This window comes from Dreissena polymorpha, chromosome 2 (genome assembly GCF_020536995.1).
Source record: "Dreissena polymorpha isolate Duluth1 chromosome 2, UMN_Dpol_1.0, whole genome shotgun sequence".
Taxonomy (NCBI): Eukaryota; Metazoa; Mollusca; class Bivalvia; order Myida; family Dreissenidae; genus Dreissena; species Dreissena polymorpha.
This window is the reverse complement of record NC_068356.1, coordinates 113,296,028-113,317,666: the sequence shown is the minus strand read 5'-3', so window position 1 is coordinate 113,317,666 and position 21,639 is coordinate 113,296,028. Positions and strand designations below refer to the sequence as shown.

Here is a 21,639-nt window from a genome sequence, read left to right as displayed (position 1 = left end):
AAGAAGAAGAATTAGAAGAATTATATACCGGTAACAATTCCTATGGTTTCATTCGAAAACTGTAAAATTTGAACACCTATTTCCTTCTTCTGACACTACAGATGTACAAATATTGTCCTGTTTGAACAGAAATTTATTGGGGTTTAACAAGTCACCGGTACGGAATTTTAATAAAAACATAAATGAGAGGCAGCTCTTAACGGCTGATTACCGGACGCGTTAAGAGTAACTACTGATACACATCTTTTTTTCCCTGTATACCTGTGAAAGAATAGGCTATAGTTAAACCCAACGAAGAGGAAACATTAGATAGAGTCGGTTTACACGTGTATTTTAATCTCATGATGAAAAGTATTTTTTCATAACACTTTTCTCAAATATTAAGATCCAAAGCAAGAAAACACGGACACGGGCAATAGTGGTATTCCTCCCCATGACAGTTGGGGCACTTGTCTAAAAAACGAGAAGCACATTTCGATGAAAGTTCATCTCTATTTTGTGTTTGCTAATTGATATTTTCACTAATCATCACCTAAAGTTGCTGTTAATTTACAATGAAGGATAATTGAAAATGCAAATTTATGCATTTTTGAGCTTTTCTAAGACCTGCTTAAGCACAAGATTCTAGGCAACATAAAAAAAAACGTCGTGCCAAGAAGTTAAGACACTGAGTCCCGTTTTCGAGACATCGGGTCTGTATTATGATTTAATGACCCCAGGACATCAAGGTATATAAGCTGAAGGCAGCTTCTTGGAGTCCTGGCACACAGGTAGATTATACTTTATTGCACCTTGTGAAATATGTTGATTTTCGGTCTAAAATGACTAGGACCTTCTATTCTAAAGTAGACTTGATCTAAGCGGAACCAATTCCTAAGTTTACTTTAACCAAGCGCAATTATCTTAGGCAACGTGTTTACCATAACAAAAAGGCATGGTCACAAGATGAAAATACAGACATGATACATTGAAATATGCTCCTAATTTGTGTCGAAGCTGTACGATTGAAGTGTATTCTGAACAGGATTAATGATAGGTATTAACAGTTTTTTCTGTTTTTATTCCGAAGTGGCAATGTAATTTCATTGAGAATGTGGCTGAAAAACACGATGCCACATTCAGATAAGCACAAATGCGGATCGAAAATAATATGGATGATAAAATATCGTTTTTACGAAGATGTCCCGTCCCAGTGCCTGGTAAGTTAAATCGTTTCCCTTGATACATTTTTTAAAGATTGTTTAAAAAATGAATATTTCATTTGCCAATTTACGTATATGTAATTTATTTATTTCTAAACATTAACAGTAATATTCATTTTTTCTGCAATATGTCTTTCTTCTATTTTTCATGATTTTGAATCATGAATATTTACTCATCAAATGCATTCAATTATGTATCACTAAACCGTGTAATGATCAGGGCCGGTTTAAGATTTTTTGGGGCACAAGGCTGCACATGTTACTGGGGCCTCCTGCCCTCTGGTCCCTTTCTGTATATTGAAAAGATACTTGATACTACAACTACAAAGACCAAAAAACTTGCATTTGTACACATTTGACATTTACATAATATATATTTGCAAAGCAAGTTAAACAATGTTTAACTATTTTATTAACTGAACTTAACACACATGTTACATGTAACAGACTCTAGCCTTTAAGTCTCTTCTACGACACTTAAGCTGGCCAAAGTCATCGATCAGTTTTGTGAAGTCTAGTTCTCGGAGGACTTGACATATAATAGAATAGACAGTAGCCCCAATTCAGTTAACCTTTCCTGACTCAGGGTATTCCTCAGTTAGATTTTTCTCGCATGGTGATGTTGAAAATGACCTTTCACCTTTAGAGTTATTACTGGGAATTGTTAAGTATATTCGTACAGCGATGTCAACTTTTGGAAAAATTGTCTTTAGGCGACCTCCATCTAACTTCAGCAGTTCACTCATGTCAACGGTCCAGATGTTATCTTGACCATACGGACAAGTCGTATAATAAACAGAGAAACTAATGGTTCTGAATGCATATACAACACAGAAAGGAAATAGATAGCAAACGAAAATCAAAGCGAAATACACGGTAACAATTAGATATACATCGGGAAACTAGTAAAATGAATCAGACATTTTCTACTGCAATCCCGATAGAGTCATTAAATTGCGTAATAAAGAAATATCATAAATTTGAAAACTGGCCTGCCGTTGAAGGAGTAAAATCGGGGGCCCAAGGCTGCAACCTTATTATCCCTGTGCTTAATCCGGCCCTGGTAATTAGAAAATGTTCCAAATTAAAATAAATTTCACAGTCAATAAGCCTTATAACATTTACAAACGCCATATAAATGTAAAAATCACAAAATAAGCTACACTAAAAGGAATCTACAAATCCAGATGGTGTTTAAGGTAACCTTTTTTCCGGCACACATTACATATCGTATACAATGCAGAAACATGTTATAAATAATGCATGCTATTTTTTATAAACAATAACGCTTGGAAAACCGGATTTAAGATACTTTGGGGATCCAACACTTTTTCCTTTCGTTCTTATTTTAGACTTCATTTCCCACTAAAAACACCTGTATTTTCATCAAGTCTTAGAAGAAATAAAATGAAAGAGCGTTTTTTGTCTTGCATTACTCTTCACATGCACGCATTTCTGCAAATATGCGTTTAAGCGTTTAAGCTTGTTTTTTTTTAATTTTATTAATCTTTGAACATATTCAAAATTAGATAAACGAAATATTTACGTGTTAAAGCTTATCTTTGTACGTATGACAAATTCAATATGACACGATTGCACTGCTGAAACGAAACAATATGTAAAGCGCTATTTGTTGTTCACAAACACACACAAACAGTTAAAATACTTGCATACGTATAATTATGAAACAATGTTGCGTTACATTCCCGCTGTGTTCGACAACCGATACAGATATATTTTCATTAAACATAAGCACATTGTTGTGTAGTGTATTAAATATTAAAGTTGCTGTAAGTGCTTTAAATCAAACACCGGTAATGAAGTGTGTCAGGTGCATTGTATTGTAATGTGTACTGTAATTGTAATCAATATGTGCATGCTTGAATGCTGCCTTTGATCACAACTGTATAACTTATAAAAAGGACCACCTCTACTTTGAGCCAATGCATTGAAATGCGTATAAGCTATTTACGTTCTGCAAAGATTAGGTTTTATTTAAGTTTTGATGCCTTAACAAATATTATTATATTTATTTATCAGTCCTAACATTTATGCCTCATTTTAAAGGTATATTTTTTGCTACACCGTGCATGCTAAAAATCAAGAAGAAATACATATACTATGATCTTTGTTAATGTAAACTGATTTTTAACGGGATAATCATCTCGTTTGCAATATAATGTTAATTGAAATAATCCCTTATTGTTTATTAAATTCAAAACAGTGTAATCGTACGTTGTACGCAATTACAATAAACGTATGTGCTCATGTAAATAATGCAGAACGGTGAAGTAAAGTAAAGAGGGGTGCATTAAACACAATAGCAGGTATTTTTAGCTATCTAGAGGAAACTACTTAGCTAACTCGTTTCCAGGAGGAAGGAGGCCGATCAAATTGTGTTATATAAGTTCATGTTTAACCGTTTTGATGATTCGCAGGTTTTGCGTGGGTTTTCGGTGTTTAATATGTTTGTCTTTGAAAGTTTATGAGGTCCTTCCGCGCAATAGGCTGCATTATGTGAGGATCCGGGATGTGTCCCAACACTCCTACCAAATCAACAATTTGACACACTAAAAATGGGATAAATTTTGAATCAAACCTTCTATTTCCAGTTTTCTATTTTTACTGAAAAATAGTTTTAACTACGGAGTGTTCTTGAGCTGTGGGAGAGGGGAGCCGGAGTTCCCGGAGGGGACCAATCTGTCCGGTATTGTGACCACCAACAGAACTCACATAAATCCATTGTATATATATATATATATATATATATATATATATATATATATATATATATATATATATATATATATATGTAATAATAATGGTTAAATTATACAACCGTGTAATTTGTACGTTTTTCCGTTCTATACTTCTGTTTTGATACTATGCATGCAATTCCACCTTGTATCATGCTCTTTGAATTGCTTTTCTATGAGAGAACTTAATTTTTTATTGGTCAACTACCGAAGCACCCAGGGGGAAAAGAATCGATAACAGGATTTTTAATATCTGAAGGGAACACATTGTGATATTGACTGTCTCCAACATTCTCACTTTATAATTGAACAAATTAAGCTTATTTACTCAGAATGGGGATCAAAATGCGTTTTAAGTTATGGCTCTTCTAATTCGCGCGACGTATCAATACTAATGTCGAAAAAACTTCGACGCATTCGGCATCTACATTATCTTGGATTTGAATATTGGTGAAACAAGGCTCACACTGGCATCAATGAAATGACCGAACTCCGACAGTCCCGGATTGTTTACCAATATTTTTTATATTATTGATAAAATGGGAAATTACTCCTGCTGTATTTGCGCCGACTTCAATTTGTTTCTAGATCCTTATATAGATTATTATAACTATAAATCAATAAATAATCAAAATACCAAATGTGGCTTTTTAATATCAGGGGCGTAGCTGCTATTAGGCACAGCTGGCCCGGGCCTACAATTTTTGTTGAAACATGAAAAAAAAAGCTTAAACTTCGAAAAACCATTAAAATGTTGACCCTGAGGGGGTTGAGGTGTTAGAAATCTGCATTTCATATTGGCATAATCCTCAGGCAATGGATTATGGTCGTGTTCAAAGGACATATCTTCCAATTATCAACTCTACTTCTTTCTATGTGCATAGATTCTAGCTCGCTTCTTTTCACGTGACTTGCTGTTACAAGTTTACATAGATCTACATGTAGATCTACTTGTCTCCCTTTCAACGCTACAGTAAGTTGTAATTGATTATCGATGACTGTTATGCTGCGTTTACACCATGTTCCCGGCGACCACGGCAATCACGTTTCGGGCCACCATGGAGGAAACGAGATGAACGTGAGGCAACGTAGGGGAACGGAATAGCCAAACGTGACACAACGGGGTTGCCGTGGTTGCCGTGCCAAAATTTTAAACTGTCAAAACATTTGCCACGGCAGTCACGGCGGAAATGAGAAACGTGATAGAACTTGTTAAACGCAACACAACTTGACAGTACGTAGCAGGCCGTAACAGAACCCGAAAAGTGTCCGAACTCTGACGGGAATCCTTTTCATTCCCCGACATGTAAAGTTTCTATCACGTTCTGTTACGTTTTGTTACGCTTTGTCAAGATAACTACGGCAAGCTAGGATAATTGATAGCCGTTTTGATACGTGTTTAATCCGACCCGTTACGGTGTGTTGCGTTTTGCAGGCAGATGCGTTACGGCCAGTTGAGTTGTTGTACGGTCTGACACGATTTGCGCGGTCTGAAGCTGTGTATATAAAAGCCGTGCTTCTCAGGGAACTTTCATTTCAGTCTGAACACTCGATGAGCAAACATGCCACCAAGAAAGCGCCGAACAGAGGCTACCCCCCGCGCTGCAAACGACGTCTAAGTGAAGGAACAACCTGAAAGTACTTGCCTTCCACCAAATGCCTCAGAGTCAGTGCCAGTTTCAATCCAGGTGTAAGGGAGGAGCGATACTTCGTATCTTGTCTTGAGATGACTTGAGATATCCGTTCAAGGATCTCGTCGAATACTGAAAGGTGTTGATATCTTCGTTGCGGAGTTCCCTGGTAAGAAATGCATCAAAGTGCCCCTGCTGCTGCCTTCTAGCTTCCGATAGCCATGGACGAACCCACAGGGACCTTGGCCTCCTTTTTCGTCTTTTCCCGGACATTTTTTGCTTCTTTCAGCTCTTTACAACGCAAAGATTTTATTAATGCTGCAAATAAGCAGGCACACATAAAATCATCCTCGTCGTTCACATCCATGTCACTGGAATTATTTTGTTTTAATAAATACTGTTGCTTGAGAGTTTTCTTTTATACCGGGAGCACAATCGTGCCCGAAATCTCTCGGATGTCCACGTTTGATCCGCACGGTACCTTGACAGAACATGACAAATGAATGGCAAACGTGTACAACGTATCAGACCTGCATGACAAACGCAAACAACGTGCGGGAACTTAACAGAACGCATCGTACCTTGAAGCAACATTTATACATCCGTGGCAGACCGTGGATGAAAACTAAGCGCACCGTCGAAGGGCCGCGTTTTCACTTCGACGGCACGTCACGGATACCTTCATAAACCGTGAGGAAACTTAGCACAACCTACCAAACCTTGGATTAAAGGTCAAAAATTGCAAAAGCCACACGGCGCGATACGTTTCGGACAAACGAGACTGCCGTGGTAGCCGGGAACATGGTGAAACAGCATTAAAGAAACATTCCGAATTATGTTTATCACCGCGAGAATTTAAAATGGAGCACTTGCCCCTGTATCCCGATACATTGACTGAATCCGGGTCGGTTCGGTCCCTTGATGCCGAACAAAAACAAAATTTAGTTCTCTGACATTAAGATAAAACTGTAAAATATCAAATAAAAACAGGCCATAGTCTTATATTTTCTTATATTATTATTTGTCTAGATATGCTTTAAATCTCACCACAGGCGTTATAGGATTTAAAAAAATTCCGGGGAATGACCCCCGAGCCCCTTATTTGTATGTATCATATCCGGGTCTACAGCTCAAAAAATGCTAGTAACGCCCCTGAATATGGAGTATCGTGTTCTTACTGATCTAAATGAACGCTGAAATACACACATACACGTTCACAGATGAGGAATTAGCTACCAACCTTAATAAAAGCCGCTTTTAATCAGATCAACGGGAGAAAACGGAAAAATCAAGTACTTTTTTTCTAAGTGATCAATAAAACCATTATTTCATTGTGTAAAGCAAAAAAAATAAATAAAAGAAAAATGTTTTATTTTAATATGCATATAAATTCCATTTTACTATTGTTTCATAATGATAAATAAAACGCATTTCATTGGGAAAGTGTGACAATCGGAAATAATGTTTCCATATTCGTTAAAACACAACAGAAAACAATAAAACTGTTTGTTTTGATCATTTTCGGTATTATTGTGTGTGATATATGTTTAAATAATACTTCGCATTTTGACTCGGTACTCGTTCACTTAATCGTCCGGGAAAGACTTAATAGAGTTTAGATAACGTTGATAACACAGTATTGCTTTAAAGATGAGGAAACAAAAACTACCGAAATAATATAGTGTCATGATATGAAGGAAATCGTTTCATTTTCTAACCACACAGGTTTGCCGTACTCGTTCAGTCGGTATGCAAATCGTTCTTGAAAGACTGAGTATGCTACCGAAATTGGCCAGTTTGCTATAAATTACACAGTTTCATTTCAATTTTATTTCGCAAAGTATTGTGCTAAGACCCGCGTCATGCGAAAATGGGTCTAATGCTATATGAGGCTAGCGTAGTCTGCGTATCTCGCAGTAGGTCAGAAGATACCTAATGAGATCACGAAACCTTAAGTGCTTTATAGTGAACAGCGCAGCTCCTCACCAGACTGCGCAACTTCGCAGACAGGGACTTAGCTACGTTAGCCAATGCGCCATAAGACCCATTTTCGCATGAAGCGGCTTTAAAAGTATGATGTGAATGTGTCGAAAGAAAACTGCGTGTTAATCAAATATAAGAATGCCATATATTTTAACGATGAACAAATAAACTCATAACAAGCAAAATAAGAACACAAATGATGTAATCTCTCGTAGTATAAATTTTATAGTTATGAACATTTAGGTGTGGTTTGAATAACGTTCAATTAATAACACACATTTCATGCGATGAATGTGCGACTAACAAGTGACAAGAACAACAACAATTTAAACCTTTGTTGTTTAATTTCCACCTTTATTTAAAAATCAGGATATTACATTTTAGCGTTTCCGATCGACAAAATCGCTAATGGCGATTGAATCTGTCAGCTGGCGATTAAAGTTGAAAATGTAAAACAAAAGAGCGATCGTCAAACAAATCAAGGTTACTCTATAAATGTAATTATAGTATTCCCAACTTAAAAAGAGCTCGGTCAGCAGCTGAAGCGTGCACGTCGCGACCGGGGCAAGAGTCACCCGTAGAAATCATTTTGAAGATTCTGAAGAATCGCCAAGAGGAATGGTAATTGTTCGTAGGTTGATAGTGGTTTTACTACATCGTCTGAGGAGGGTCGGATAGGGGAACGTCTGCGGGCGGCTCTGTTAATCCAACGAGTGCCGTCATCCCTCGACCCGGACGTCCTCTTTCGCTGATTTTCCTGGCTCCCAGAACCTGGAAGGATCGCCAAACAGAATGGCAACTGTACGTATGTGGAAAGTGGTTTCACTACATCGCCGGAAAAAAGACGGGAGCAGCGGAGGTGGCAGCGTAGAGGACGGACGGGGTTGACCCTGGGAAGAGATACAGGCCAGGATTTTGAGGGGGTAGCTCTTTGAAGATAATGGAAGTGTCCCAGGACGGCAATACTCAGTACGCTTAACGTGCTGGGAAACCGTTCTGGGGGTCTGGGGGTCCGGTCGAGTTGTTTTTGTAATTGTCAGCGCTCCCTTGGCGGAGTACACTTGTCCTTTTAAGGGCAACCCGACATCAGTAGTCTTCAAATTGCTTACGAGTTCACATTATGGTCTTATTGAACACCGTGAACCCGGTCTATTTGGATTAAAATTATTTCGTTGGCGAATACCCGGGCAGCCGAGGTAAATTTTACCAACTTAAGCCCAATATTAAATGTATTTTCATGAAAGGTAACAGGGGTGGGTCTGCACAAAATGTAGTCGTGAAGACTAAGCGATGACCTGTACATAAACGTCTGAATTACATACACACTTAAAAGGAGCACTATGTACCTTTTTCAACGCGTAATCGTCATTAAAGCCCCTTGGGGTAATAGATAATACACTGACAAAACATAGCATGACAAACTGATCGCATATGCAAGCCACATTACAGAGTCATGTGTGCTGACACAGATGCGTCACGAGAAATTCTCAGGCTACTTTCTAGTCGCCAATCTGTAATTTTCGCCGTGCAATCCGTTCCGAAAATGCTTATGAGGACGGGGTTAACAGGCGACCATTATTTTTTTATTGACGTCAGTCAATGAAGCAAGCGTTAACCGCAGATTGTTTAACAAATAATTACAGTTTTAACGTTATATAAAACGGTAATTAATACAGTACATAATAGACAATGTCGGGCATCATACTCACAACTTTTAACTATACATGAAAACAATAGTTACTTATGCAAAGTTATAAGCAAATGGTGAGCAATTAAATCCTTATGGCGAATACGTTGTGAATACAATAACCTTTAAAGAATTTACGTGGTAGAAATTTAGTTTCAGTACATGTATATTTCGCTTTTCTATAGCCATGTTTGAATATTTGCTGATTAAAGTTTCTTCGTTCGCACTCTAAGAAAAACACGTGTTTTTCTCTAAGTGCAAAATTGTGGCCGTCATCTGTTAAGTGCCACGCATGAAAAGCGTGCGTGTTGCAACAGATTATGTGCTGGCACGAAATATAGACATGTAATTCAGTACATGTTGTATGTTATGATACAAAATTTAAATCGGAATACATTCACACGATGAGAAAGTATTGACCCGTTGAAACTTAAGAAAACTACGTTAATTTACGACTTAAATATTGCGTGGATGGTACGTTTATAAAAATATTGCTCCTAAGACCTTATACGTCTCCTAAATAAATAACAAACACAGCGGTTTATATTGAAAATACAGCTTGTATTTTGGTATCTATGAGTACGACCAGATGACACTATTATAACGTATGACAACAAACAAATGTGAACAATTTGATATAGATTTCATAGCTTATACATGAACAAACGCTCATATAGATTACACAAAAAAACAGACTATATTCCTGCAGATAATCATTTTCATGATAAATCTTGTCAATATTTTATATCTAATAAAATATTAGGAAAATTAACGTGTTAACTGGTCAGTTACGCGAATCCGAATGGCTATTCCACGAGCATGATTACCCGCAAATACAAGACACTGACGACCCCTACCGGAGACTTTCGTATGCAAAGGAAAATAATTTTCCTCTTATTCGCTGCACTCAAACTAGGACAACTATATGTGTGGGGAGGGAGAGAAGGGGAGTTACACGTTAATGTCAGTACATGAAAATGAATAAAGCTGAATTGGAAAGAACTTAATTGAAGCATTTAATTTCAGGCGAAAAATATTACATATTTTTAATGTGTTTTGATTGAGAATTGAATACAATGCTCGTTGACCCCAATACATTTATTTTAAGAACTATGTTGTGGTTCATTCTTTGTTAGACTCACAGACTGTTTCTTAGCGCCAACTTAGATATAAGTTGAATTTCTTTATTCATCTTTGTAATCATAAGTGAATATTGAGTGAATCCTGTTTAAAATTATGAGAGATTGTAAATCATTGTCGTTTTCCTCTTGATGTTTTTTTTTCAAAATCTCACCACTGTAGACAATCAAAAGTAAATTAATTGGTGTTCGTATTTTTCGTGGCCGTTCGATTTGACTACGTTTTAAAGTTGAACTTCATTTCTTGTGACTGTAAATATGTTCAAAGAGCAAACAACTGCAGCGCAATCAGCGCTTTGACTATCTAATATAGTCCTTTGTGTAACATTTTGTTCTCGACATGAATATAATGCCAAGTTACCAATATAATCACTCAATTATAATTTTGACTAAAACGGATAGGGTTTTTCGAAACATGATAGCATGCTTCTCAGTGATATCAATTACATAGACACAATATTATAATACAATAACCGAAATAAATAAACAATATATGTTATACAATAATGATAATATTGATACAATACCAGACACAGAAATACAGTTTGTTATAAAAGGACCAAGTTTTATTAGATACAGTTTTAATTAAAATAAGAGGTTAAAACTTAATTCAGTAACAATCACGGAAACCAAATTAAAGTATGAAATTATTTGTCGAGGGTGAACCGTCTGCGGTTGTTGCAGATTTACAATTACTGCGCATGCGTAATTGAGCAATATTTAGATTTGTGCTTAACAAAAATGAATTGCAAAAAAGCAAAGTTCGTTCTTATAACTGTCTGAAACGCTAAAACATTTGCGACTATAAAGCGGAAAAATGGAGGTGTGTACAAAGAGAGAAGCAGACTGAAAGGTTGAAAACCCGAATTGAACTTTAACGTATTTATAATGGAATTACAAGAATAGCAGGTACTTACTTGTAAGGTCACAAATGCTGAGTATGTGTCACCAAACAACACAAACGCATACTTCACAAATATAGTTTGTTTTTGTATTAAGACGTGCATTACAATAATATACTTTTTTCAGACGTGGTAGGCAACGATTGTTACCGTGGGCTACGTTTTTAAACGGCAAAACAGATACACAGGATTTGTAGGGCCGTCGGATGAGGAGTAGCACTTTTATTTCGTCAAATGATATAAACAACTGTTTGAGGATAATTAGTCATCTGAAACATGACGATATTTTATTATGCAAAATTAAAAGCAATACATGTATGGATGTCAACGTGTTTTGTACATTTGTGTTAATATGATTAATGTGGTTATAATTGTGTTTATTGTGCAATAATTTATGTAAAGTAACATAATGCATATATGTATCGAATGCATATATGTACATGAATTGTATTATTTGTATAAGCAATATGAAATATTACTTTGAATAATCCCATTTTAACTTCGCAAATAGTGCATATATAAACATAATGAAATGGAAATCGTGAACCATAACAAACACTTCTGGGAAAAGAAGACCATTACGCCTTTTTACTGATCAAATGAATCTGGGCATTCGGTTCGGACAAGTGTTGATAAACTGATGTTCATAAATAAAACATAATTATGTATTAAAAAAACAACCTTTGTTCTGTAAACGTTTGCAATTTATTCGAAATTTTAATAATTTTTACTGTGGCGGTTATGGGCTTTTGGGGGTATTAAAATGACTCAGTCATGGATGTTAACAAAGCCAAAAATGTGTTTCTGGAGTCAATATAACCACTTATTCGAACGCATGAAATACTGTAGGAAGAATTGTACTGAATGTAAGGTTATATGTACCTATACCTTTTCAATTATTATGTGTGGTATCGATAAGCTTTCACTTGATTAGATATTTTGGAGTGTATAATCAGATATGTGTACTATTTTATTTCACTGATAACGTTTTATTGATAAAAACTATTCAGTAAAACAACTGTTCCGTAGTTTGCATGCGTTTATTATCTTAAATAGGAAAAATAAAAGATTATGTTTTTTGAAAAAATATGGAACATTGATGGCAAACCATCATAAACTTTCACGAAGTGTTCGAATTCAGAGCAGTCATTCCGAGTCGGCAGTGCCGATATGATGCAGTTTAAAAGTTAACGCAACCATATAACACGTGTCTTCGTCACTCAGCATGCGGCAACTCATCATAATATGCATGGTAATCTTTCGGGATTACTTCGTTGATTTGCTGCAGATGTCGATACTTTGACTGTTTAATTGGCAATGACCTAACGCGCAGCGGTGGAGCGCGTTCGTCAAATGATGGTGAGGTATTTCTTGACTTACGTATTTCACCGAAATCACCATCACTGTAGTTACGCTTATACATTATGTCGCCATTGACAGTATATTTCAGCACACGAATATCTGTGACTACTGGAGTCCCCACACCATGTCCTGGTCTATGATGTTGTAGTAGCTTTGGTTTGAAAAGTCCCTGAAGAACTGGTGATCAACGTACTTGACGATGTATGGATTATTACTATTTGCTCTTGAATCTCAGATAAGCTCAACATACGTCTGGGGTATACACACATCTTTTTTCTTGATCTTTCTTCCTATTGTGGCATGTATGCTATCACACTCGAGGTATGTATGTCCTTTCTCTAGAAATTTCTGTTCAATTTCTATCTAATGTGTAACTGCAAACTGCAGTAAGGCACAAGCCAGGGTGACGTTGTGATTTTTGTAAGTGCAGCCATCGCTGAACAGTATCACTTCATCTATCCCTGTTAGATCTAAGTTTTTCAGGTAGTCAATGATACATGATGCAAATGTTCTGCAGCTATTTCATTCTAGAAGTAGCACACTACTTTTTTGTAGTCAGATCAAAGAATGTAAAGTTGTGACAACACAGTTTTGTTCTATAAAACAAACAACTTGCCTCTAATTTTGGCCAGAGAAGAAGACTTTGCAAATCCGTCGTTACTACTTTAAGTTTGCCCTCAGTGGAAGCTTTTTCTTTGTCATTTTTTTGTGCGGCTTCAGTTTTACGCCTTATATGCTGACTGTATGTTTCATGGTCTACAGTTTTATTTTTGAAACCTGTAGGGAGGTCGCACTGGTCCTTTTTGGGTTTATAGAAAGCCAACTTCATTTCAAAGAAAAGCTTATTAAATTGGGACCTGCACTAGACTGGCTCAGATCTTTCAAGTGTACTATGTTTGTAATGTTGACACAACTCGGACAAACTTGAGAACTCAGTTTCTAAATAAAGTTTTGAAGTTCGGGCTCAACAATAATGAGACGGCATTTTGGGCACCTCGTTGAGATAATTCACAGCTGATTCTCTTGCCTGTGTGTTTCTTATTAGCACGAGGTTTACTTGGTTTTGGTGTCGGAATACCATGTTCAGAATCTTCTTCAGCAAGCCAGATGAACATGGTATCCTCCTTTAGGATAAGAACATGTTTCGGTAATTTTCGTTTTTAATTTACGTCAGTACATACATTTTTATGTATATTGTCGCCGCTTCGTCTGTCCGTCTGTCCGTCCGTCCGTGTGTCCGTCCGTCCGTCCGTGCACAATTATTGTCAGGGCTATTTCTCAGCAACTAATGACCGGAATTCAATGAAACTTTATGGGAAGCTTTACTACCAAGAGGAGATGTGCATATTATCAGCGGGTTCTGGTCGGGTGATTTTTCACAGAGTTATGGCCCTTTGAAATTTTCCATTAACTGTACATATAGTGCAATTCTTGTCCGGGCTATTTCTCAGCAACTAATGACCGGAATTCAATGAAACTTTATGGGAAGCTTCACTACCAAGAGGAGATGTGCATATTATCAGCGGGTTCTGGTCGGATGATTTTTCACAGAGTTATGGCCCTTTGAAATTTTCTATAAAAAAATTCTTGTCCCCCCAACTACTGTGCCCTCAAGACGTTTCCTTTTATCTGAATATATAGTGCAATATTGTGACAAAAAAACTTTGGGGAGCATCACCCGTCTGCGACGGTTTCTTGTTGTGTATTGCCTGCTTACTATAGCAGTATTCCATTTCTGATTCACAAAATAGAGTGTGTTATATTTGGTAAAAAGTGTCGAGTTATCTGGAATCGAAGTGCCATTGTCTTTGAGATGATCGGTAAAAGAAGTGTCCATGAAAATTTGGCATCCAATTCTTAAAACAGTTGAATTTCCTCAAATACGTTTTTCAACTAAAATTTAACATGTTGCAACATTAATGGACATATTGATCTTTTATTTCGATTAGTTGGCACGTTTTTGATTTATTTCCAAGTATTTTTATTTTGTTGAAATACGTACCGATCATCGAATTCAAGTCTAATCTCTTTTCTTTGTAATCCACTGTTTTATTTTCACGACTTTCTTGCTCCGCAATACGAAGTACTATACCATTAATCGACTAAACAATGTTACGTGTCTGAAAACTAAATTAACAGAACAGAAATGCAAAAAAGCTGAAGAACTTAACTCTCCCGCGTGGCTTTTGTTGTTATCTGGTATCAAACTGCCATCTGTTATCAAAGTATCCGCATACCCGGCGTGTTATTTGATTATGTGAAGTCTGTTGAATTTATTTGTAAATTGCAGTTTTTATTTCATCTTTTTTCTGGTTATTTAAGGCAAATATAATTCAGACATATATTAACGTGTATATTCATATCTAAAGCAATATAATATTAATTAAGAAAATGCATGCAATTACCTCGGGCGGAGAATATCGTGAACATGGCGCCAATAAATCCTTGAAGGAAAGTGTGTTTTCACTGTTGTTAATAAGACTGTGTGAATATTTTTACATATGGTTCCCAGTTCAGATTAATCAGGCTTAAGAAAATTAAATACAGTCTATAATTAATAAGTAGTCCGTACGAATTAAAAAAATAAATAAAATATATAATATTTGTTAATCAATTTTTAAATATTGTTATTTATTAGCAAAATAAATATGTCGTCATGAAACAACAGAATATCCGTTTTGATGCCACATGTATTCGTTTTTTTGTTTTTTTTTATATTTATTTTACCATGTTTGACATATACATATGCAGCATTTACATGTTCATACATAACACATTGGTAATATAATATAACGTATATGAATCACTCGTTCATAATATTTTTTTTTTAGATTTTCAAAAGAGTAAAACAATATACAGTGCATTCATTCATATAGTTCACACACATACAACATTTATTGTTAGTATTAATCATTTCACATGAGAGGCATATAAAAGGCATGTCGACAGGCGAATTCACACTCGCTGTAACATACACACGCACACACACCCGCGCGCACGTACACGCATGCACGTTCGCACTTACATACATACAAACAATACATATTTTTGTTTAAATGGTCCAAGAAAAATATCAAGTAATTTAAAAGCATTTACAATACATAGTACAATATTTCTTGATTATGGTATTGTTAGTACTTTGCGGTTGACATTTTAAACATAGGTTCAAATGGTTGAGAGCATGGGCACAAATTTATATGTACTAAAGAGAAGTTCTGTTGGTTGAAAAATATTGTATGAGGTGGATCCATTTTTGATTATGTGTTTCATATTTGTTTTTAATGAGGGCAATTTCTGCTTCTGTCTGTATTTTTGTCTTGAGATAATTAAGAAAAATATTGAAATGTGGGATGCTTTTTTAAATTTTCATGTTAAATATAAACGTTTTCATTAAAGTTAGTATAAAATTTAGAACATGATTGTATACTTTTTTGTCCATAAAACCAAGGAAGGCCATTTCTTTGCTTAATTGTATGTCAATGTTCACATCTTTCAGAAAGTGTTGCAGTTGTGTCCATATTTCTTGAATGTAGGTGCATTCCCAAAATAAATGGTCAATTGTTTCAATATTTGATTGGCAAAAATCACACAAGCTACTTGCTTTCAGTCCACATTTGATTAAAAATCTATTTGTTGGTACTATTCTAGATAAAACTTGTATTGAAAATTGCGTAGATATGTATCAATCGTTGACTTAAATGGAATCGTATTTTTTTCCAGTCTGTATTTTCTTTAAGATTCAATTGTTTGTCCCATTTCATTTCAGTACAGTTATCAATTGTATTTTGTGTTTTTTGTTGTATGTTATAAAGTGTTTTATTTATTTGTTTGGTAATCTATCAAATTACCAAAAGTTTCTTCCGACATTGTTAAAGTGTTAATCCCTTGTGTTTGCAATAATGTTTTATATTCTTTGGGAATCGCAGATAATAGTGAATAATAATTTAAAAATTCAAGTGGATTTATATTATATAAGCGTTGTATTTCATTTAACGTATAATATGTATTTTTTGATAATTATATAAGTGTCAGATTGTTTTTATACCATTGTTAAACCAGTTTACCAGAGATATGGATTTGTTATTTATTTTTATATTTTTGTTATTCCATATGACATGTTTACATAAAGGAATGCCCCCTTTTGAACAGTTATATTCGTTCTTCGTGCCATGCTGTAAGTATATCTTTCAACAATATATTTCCTTTACTAATGTCATGAATTATAGCTTCATCTAAGTAACTTCCAAATATTAGACTGGTACCAAAATGTTTGAGCTTTTCGTGTAGTAAGAGTTTCCATTTTCCATGATTGTTTTCATCAAGGAATCGTTTAACCCAGCCCGCTTTAATAGCGTTCAAAAAGAAATTAATGTCTGTAAGTTTATAGCCTCCATTTTCATAAGGTTGATGTAATAGTTTTCTTTTGATTTTGTCTGGTTTATCATCCCAAATAAATTTAAACATAGTTGTTATTAATCCATCTAATACTTGCTTTGGTGGATTTGGGAGAACCGAAAATGGATAAATTAACTTTGGTAATGCAAACGTTTTTATAACAGTAATTTTCCTCATAAAGGTAAGTTTTCTATGTTGCCACTGTTTTAAGCAGGCTGCAAACTCTTTAATTTTTGGCATTAACTTTTTTTCTATATTAAGTTTATGCTGATTATAAAAATTAATTCCTAGAGTTTTTGCCCCATCAGATGTCCAAGTAAACCTTTTTTCGGTACAATATTCAAAATCTGAGTTTTTTAGAGATCCAATTCTCATTACAGTGGATTTTGTTGAGTTTAGGTTTAGTCCTGATATTTTTCTAAATTTATGGAGGGTTTCCACTAGTGTTGCAAAGGACGTTGCTGATCCATCATTGACAAAAGTTGCATCGTCCGCAAAAAAGGTTTGCTTAATTTCTTGGTCATTGATTTGTATTCCTTTAATCATTGCATTAGTATTTATATTATTCGATAGAATTTCCAAACATAAAATAAATAAGGACGACGATAGTGGACAACCTTGCCGAACTCCTTTTTCTATTTTAAAGCTTCTAGAAAGATTACCATTGTTTATAATGATGCTATTTATATCATTGTAAAATACTTTAATCCATTGAATAAGCTGTGGTCCGAAATTGAGATAATCAAGACAATGTAAGATAAAAGAGTGGTTCAAGCTGTCGAAGGCTTTTTCAAAGTCTGCAAAGAATAACAGTTCAGGCTTATTGTGACTTTCAAGATATTCAACTACATCGAATATTAATCTAACATTTTCACCTATATATCTGTCTTTCATGAAACCTGTTTGGTCATAACTAATTATTTTATTTAATACTTTTTTCAAACGGTTAGCTATAGATTTAGTTGAAATTTTGTAATCGATATTTAATAGACTAATTGGTCGCCAGTTTAAAATGTAATCCAAGTTTTTATCTGACTTAGGAATAAGTGTAATTTTACCCTGTTTTTGTAGAGCAGTTAGTTCACCATTGTCAAAAGAAAAGTTAATTGATTTGGTATAGTATTCTTTTAATGTTGGCCAGAATATTTTATAAAATTCAACAGTTAGTCCGTCAGAGCCTGGGCTTTTATTATTCGCCATTTCTAATAATGCACAACCACATTCATAATCAGTAAGTTTGCCTTCACATTTTACTTTTTGCTCTTTGTTTAGTTTATTTATAGGTACATTAAACAATTCCGATGCAGTTTCTTCTGTATGATTCTGTTTATAAAGTGTTTCATAATAGTTGGCTTCTGCTTCTAATATTTTGTCTTTATCTTTTAACACTATGTTATCAACAATCAATTTATGAATGGTTTTCTTTTCGGCTCTCCGTTTTTCTAGTTTGGCAAAGTATGCTGATTTGTTTTCATTTCCTTCGACCTGAATAGCTTTTGATCTTAAAATATATCCATTAACCTTTTTATCAAAAATGTGTTCTAGTTCTTGTTGTTTAGCTTTTATTATGTTTGTTATATTTTCTATAGAATCAGTAGAGTTACAATTTATTAAATTTTGTTGTAGTGTCGTGATTTCTTTAATTAACTCTTCTTCTTCCTTTTTAGATTTTTTGTTTTTTATTGAACAGTATTTTATTGTTTCATTACGAATTGTACTCTTAATTAGTTCCCATATTGTGTTTGGATTACATTCTTTATTTAGATTCGTTATGTCAATGATACTTTGCTTTATTTTGTTTTGATATTCAACATCTAGTAGAATGGAATTATTAATTTTAAAGTACCCACGTCCTTTTTCTAAGAGTAAATTATCTATGTTTAACTGTACAAGAGAGTGGTCCGTTTTATATCCAGGTTTTATGTTACATTTTGATATAAGATTACATAAGTTATTTGATATAAAGAAGAATTCAAGTCTGTAGAATATATGTAATTTACAATTGGAGTGCCATGTGAATTGGTTTTTGTCTGGATGTTTTATCCTCCAGATGTCGCCGAGTTCATTGGTGGCCATTAAATCTATTAGAGATTTTCTGCAGGTTTTATGGGTATTAAAATTACCGTTTTTCTTGTCAAGTCCTGTTAAGACAGTATAACAATCTCCGCCTATAATAAATATTTTATCAGCATTTGACAATAAAAAGCTATTTAGGTTTGAGAATACATATGGATCATCTTTGTTTGATCCGTAAATGTTAATAAGTGTGATGGTAATATCTTGTATTTTAATGTCTACAACTATTAACCTTCCAATAACAATTTCAGTGAAGTTTACTAGTTCCATGTCACTATTTGGATGTAAAAATATCCCTACACCTTAGCTATTTGACTTATATCCACTATAAACAAATCAACCAGACCAGTCATGTTTCCATTGTTCATAATTAGAGTTACTCAAATGTGTCTCTTGTTACATGTAAATCGAATAGTTAAGACCGTATAGCCATTCAAACACTTGCATTCTTTTATCTTTGTTTCCTAAACCCCTCACGTTTAATGTAAGTATTATGGTTTCCATTTATGTAATAGATAGCCCATGTTATAACATTTATTTTTAATCAAGTTTGTTTTTATGTCAACTGATATTTGAATTTTGTGATTCATAGTGTTTGTCATAGTGTCTTGTATGTCATTTAAGAATCCTATAAAATAGGTTGTATAATACGTATAAAGTATAATATGCGACTTACAAAGTAAGATATTAATATTGTTGGAGTTTTTGTCGGTTGAGTGTCGAAAAACGAAATTTGACAAAAAACAGAGATGATGCATCAAAGAACATGTTGTTGTTTTTAAATACAATTACTTAATCCTTCTTCTTTTTAACATTTTAGTTATTTTTTTTTAATAAATGGCGAAGGATTTATAATTATCGACGATAAATAACGTTTTAAGTGGTAAGAGTTTTTTACGCTACTAAAGTGTCTATATAGCTAGAAAAAAAAAACACAACAAAAACAAACAAAACATGTATTCGTTGTGATGTTAGAACACTGAGAACTTCAATGTCACTGCACGCTGACCGTTGTACATGGAAATAAAAATGTTTTGTTAAATTATTATCCTAACAACCATGTGCGCATGTGCGAATGTTTATATACAGACAATGTAAGTAAGATACGGCAATATCGCGTTAAGATTGGTGACATTTGGCTGTTGTCCATAGAGCAATACTGTTGGAAAGTCATATAATTTTAAACGTCACCAAAAGCATTATCGATCTCAAAAATTTTTTTTTGCGTATACAGTCATTTGTCAATATCTTTTGTTTCGCTAAATAATGACAATAACACCAATCCGACATCGATTCTTGTATTCGTTACTAAGACATATAGCTTGTTCATGTGTTCATGTCGGGTTTATTAATTATTCAAGTAAATAAAAACAAGTATGGTTAATTATCGTATGAAAACATTACTAATTGAGCAGCGTTCTGAGAAAACTGGGCTTAATGCATGTGCGTAAAGTGTCGTCCCAGATTAGCCTGTGCAGTCCTGGGACGACACCTTCCCTGTATATGGTATTTTTAGTTTCAAGGAAGTCCCTCTTTACCGAAAATCAAGTTTAGGCGGGAAGTGTCGTCCCTGATTAGCCTGTGCGAACTGCACAGGCTAATCAGGAATAAAATTTTACGCACATGCATAATGACCAGTTTTCTCAGAACAAGGCTCAATTGTTTGTCACTTCCTATGGTGAGTGCAAAGGTTACACACTCATTACCTGAAAAAAGACGCTTTCGCCATGAGTGGCTCTTTTTGATGCAGATACTTCCCCAAAAATACAACTGACGTCCGAAAATCAATCACCGGCTTATAAGCGTATTGGAAAGCAAGATAATTTCGGAACATGGCTTTAAGGGTCTAAGTAGACGACCCAGTCTTTTGATAAGTGTCATAGAAATTTCGTATCAGTTTATATAATACGCGGTCGTCCATACTGTCTTCATACTATATATATTTCCACAAGACAACAGAACTAAGACATTACTATTTAAATAAATTCAAGCTTCATTTAAATAAAGGTTCAAGTTTATGACCTTGTCACTAAAAATATATTTAGTAAATACTGTTCGATATATCGCTGTTTAACAATGGAACGCCTTGACTGTCTTATAATACCAAAACTTGTGATATTACGTCAGTCTGACTGTGCATGAATGCCTGTTACTATAATATATATGCATAATCACAATATATAAATACTAATTTGAATATATGCAGATAAAGCATTAATATATAAAGATATAACTTTATATAGACAAAATGTAAAAATATACAGATACGAATGTATTATACAGAGAAAATCTTCCATTGTATAAAGGAATTACTTCTTTATATGAAGGCAAAGTTCTTTATATGAACATAAATCGTTATGTAATAATGATAACGAATATTTCATTACATAGAGGCAAAACATGTTTATGTAAAGGCAAAATACCCTTATATAAACATAAATCGTAATTATATAGACACATATCGTCTTTATATGCAGATACAATTTAAAAAATACGTTAATTTATT

The 21,639-nt window shown here is 34.5% G+C and overlaps 1 protein-coding gene and 1 pseudogene across 1 annotated transcript in view; one reads left to right on the top strand and one right to left on the bottom strand.

The window, feature by feature from the left end:
- Window positions 1-223, bottom strand: part of LOC127868541 (uncharacterized) — a 32,329-nt gene extending 32,106 nt beyond the window's left edge. Inside the window, exon 1 of the mRNA XM_052410386.1 lies at window positions 29-223. The gene's annotated coding sequence lies outside the window, so the exon portion shown is untranslated. The remainder of the gene's footprint in view (window positions 1-28) is intronic.
- Window positions 224-4,952: 4,729 nt separating this feature from the next.
- The window catches only part of LOC127869997 (CD109 antigen-like), a 51,148-nt pseudogene continuing 34,461 nt past the window's right edge, over window positions 4,953-21,639 (top strand).